Below are 3,929 nucleotides of genomic sequence, written 5' to 3' on the forward strand. Positions count from 1 at the left end.
ACATAGAGAACAACTAAGCTAAGATTTATTATAAAATCAAGAAGCAAATGTAAAATAATAAGAACAGTCTAAGATAAGTAATCAATATGCTAACGAGAATAGATACGTTTTGACCAGAGACTTAAACACAGAGAGGTTGGGAGCAGTTCTGATCTCTAAAGGCATGGTGTTCCACAGACAAGGCCCTGCCACCGCAAAAGCACGCTCCCCTCTACGCTTAAGTCTGACACGAGGGACTACCAGCAACGCCTGGTCGTGGGATCTGAGACTTCTGGACGGAATGTACGGATGAATAAGTTCAGAGAGATAAACTGGTGCTAGGTTGTGTAAAGATTTGAAGACAAAGAGAAGAATTTTGAAATCTATTCTCTGCCGGACTGGTAACCAATGTAAAGATCTGAGAATGGGAGAGATATGGTCATATTTGCGACAATTATGGATGAGTCTGGCCGCCACATTTTGGACTAACTGAAGACAGGAGATTTGAGAATCTGATATACCGCAATATAGTGAGTTGCAATAATCCAGTCGACACGTGATGAAAGCATGAACCGCCATTTCCAGAGTTATTGGAGTGAGAAAGCCTTTGATTTTAGATAGTAAGCGAAGTTGGTAGAAACCAGAACTGACTACAGATGAGATGTGTTTATCAAACTTTAAAGACTGGTCAACAAGAACACCTAAGTTTCACACTTCTGTAGATTTAAAGGGAGATAGACCTCCCAAGTCTGGGCATGTGCACTGGGACCTTTCACTCGGGCTGAAAACAATGACCTCGGTCATATCATCATTAAGGGATAGGAAATTTTGAGCTAGCCATGCCTTCACCTCCTCTTAGCATAGATGAAGAGAGTTTAGTGCTGCAGGATTATTGCGCTTGATAGGAATGTAAATGTGGGTGTCGTCTGCATAAAAGTGAAAAGATACACAGTGTTTCCTAAAAATTGTGCCCAGCGGTAGCATGTAAAGAGAAAATAGAGAGGGAGCCAAAATAGAGCCCTGTGGAAGACCACATCTCAGGGGTGCCATGGAGCTGGAAAAGTTTCCCATTTTTACTAAAAACTTCCTGTCAGTAAGGTAGGACTGGAACCATGACAGGACAGAGCCTTTTATGCCCACCCACGTCTCCAGTCTAGCTAACAGGGTAGGGTGGTCAACGGTGTCAAAAGCCGCCGACAGATCTAGGAGAACTAGAACCACAGTGTCTCCACGGTCAGTGGAGAGATAAATGTCATTTAGCACTCGCATGAGAGCGGACTCAGTGCTGGGGGCAGTCCTAAACCCAGATTGAAACACCTCATATATACAGTTATTTGACAAAAAGTGTTGGAACTGATCCAACACGATTTTCTCTAATAGCTTGGAAATGAAAGGTAGGACAGAGATTGGCCAGTAATTTTTTAAAACAGAAGGATCCAGTGAAGGCTTCTTGAGCAAAGGAGTGACCGTAGCCACTTTAAGATTGGCCGGAACAGATCCAGTGCTTAGACATTTGTTAATAAGCGATACCATACCTGGACCCACCGTGTTGGTGATTAATTTTAAAAATCTCGGGTGAATGATATCATTTGGGCAGAATGAAGGTTTGAGCTTAGCCTCCACATCCTTCAGTGTCTGGAGGTTAATGGGAACAAAAGCCTCCCAAACACAGGAGGTACGCGGCATAGTAGGGGGGAGAGTTAATTTAGGGCAGATACTGGTCCTTAATGTAGTGATTTTGTTAATAAAAAATCTCTGGAAGTCTTCACATAGAGCATCTGAGGCAACAGACAATTTAGCATATGGGTTTAAAACAGAATGAATGACAGAAAACAAGACCTTAGGGTTAGAGTGATTGGATTCAATTAAGTTTGAGAAGTATGCAGCTTTAGCTGATTTAGCAGTGTTCTGATAAGATGTAAGTGAGTCTTTGAACATGCGGAAGGAGACACTTAGCCTGTCCCGTTTCCATTTGCGTTCGGCCTTTCTACATGTTTGTCTTTGGAGACGAGTGTCAGAATTTTGCCACATATCTGATTTTGGTTTGGGTTTGTGAGGCTTAAGAGGAGCAGTCACGTAAGCTACTTTAAGCCAGGCAGAATTTAAAAGGCTAAGATGCTGATCTGCATCCAGGTCAGATAAAGGTTGGTCCAAGTGCCAGTGAGAGCATAGTTCAGTAAAGCACAAGTCGAAGTTTGTGTTGAACTGAGGAGAATAGAACCGTGACATAACAGGATCAGTAGTGGGTTGAGAAAGCTCCAGAAGAGACAGTGAGAATAAAATAGGCTTGTGATCAGAGAGAGGAAATTCAGAGATAACAATATCAGTGACATCAATCCCATAAGATAACACAATGTCCAGTGTGTGGCCCTGAGTGTGGGTAGAGTTTTTGACCCACTGCAGTAGGTTAAAAGCATCTATTAAGTCAAGAAACTCCTGCAACAGGGAGTTTGAATGACAGCAGACATTAATATTGAAGTCCCCCAACAAAAGGAAGCGATCATAGTTTGTGGCAATGCTGCCAATGAACTCAGTGAATTGGAGTATAAAATCCTTAGTGAAGAGTGGAGGGCGGTATATCACCCCTATACAGATGGGACCATTCCAATCTAGGTGGAGAAGCTGAGTTTCAAAGCTGGGGAAGGCCGTTGCAGGGACCAGCCGGCAGCGTGAGGAGAGAGAGTTATTTAAAATAGTTAAATCCCACCCCCGCGTCCATTAGGACAAGGAGAGTTAAAAAATTTACAGTTTGCTGGAACCAGTTCTGATAAGGGAGTTAAATCACCGACCTTTATCCATGATTCTGTGATGAACATAAAATCCAAGTTGTGTGATGAGTAGAAGTCGTTTAATAAAAAGGTCTTATTCACCACGGAGCGGGCGTTTATTAGCGCCAACTTAGGTAGAGGAATAGACACGTGAGATGACGGCGCTTTTCTCAATGAGCGCAGATTTCCGTGATTTACTCTGTTCCGCCAGGCACGTCGGCCAACACTGCGGAGATCAACCTGAGTGGCAAGACTCAAATGTAGAGGGAAAACAGGATGAAGACATCGGTAAACCGAGTCCCGCGGGTGCCATGCTTCAGATCTGCGTCCAAATGAAATGTCAGCTAGTAAATAAGCTTTCAGTTTCGTCATGTAACCTCCGCGGCAACCTCGTTTCCTCCTGCACTTTCTCCGCACGGTGTTTAGCGGCCACCGGCAGATATCGAACAGGAAGATAGTTTGGGGAGGCTCGTACGGTTTGTGAAGTGGGCATTCCACGTCCACGGTGTGAAAGTTCGCGTATGAATCCCCAACGGAGGTGCGGATGTCTAGGAGAGCTTGACGGGCGTACACCAGCCGCGTACAACAGGTAAACGACACATCAGACAGAAAGAGAAGAAAACACGAGAGCTGCAGACGGCATGCCAAACACACAGGCGCCATCTTTTTTCAACATTAGTGTTAGTGTAGACATTATCTCAGTCTACTGATCATGTGCTGAAAGGATTGCTCAAGACAAAATACAGCCAGTCTCAAAGCAAAGTTTGGTGATGAGTTTGAAATGAGTTGACCAATAGTTGTGCTTTAATACATTCAGTGTGTTTGTATCTACTCAGCCACTTCTTTATAACTGAACTTGTCAATAAACATGGCTGCATTACAAAGAGCTGCTTGGAAAGTAGTTAGCTGTGAGACAGATCTAAGCAAGGAATAAGTAAGAATAATTGATTTGTGCGCTTGTGTGAATTAGGTTTGTGCGTCCCTGCAGCAGAGTTTCTAAACAGGGCTATTATTACCTCGCTAGTGAGAAATGTCATGTGTATTTACTTTTGGAAAATCGTCTGTCATGTTGTTGTTTTTGTTAGTTCTGTAATTTCCGTTATTTCAATTTTACTATTTTAAGTGATATGGAACTGTATGTGATCAAGAGAGCTGCCTGGAATTACTTTCGCCATGCATTTC

The sequence above is a fragment of the Carassius gibelio genome, chromosome B22 (genome assembly GCF_023724105.1).
Source record: "Carassius gibelio isolate Cgi1373 ecotype wild population from Czech Republic chromosome B22, carGib1.2-hapl.c, whole genome shotgun sequence".
Taxonomy (NCBI): domain Eukaryota; kingdom Metazoa; phylum Chordata; class Actinopteri; order Cypriniformes; family Cyprinidae; genus Carassius; species Carassius gibelio.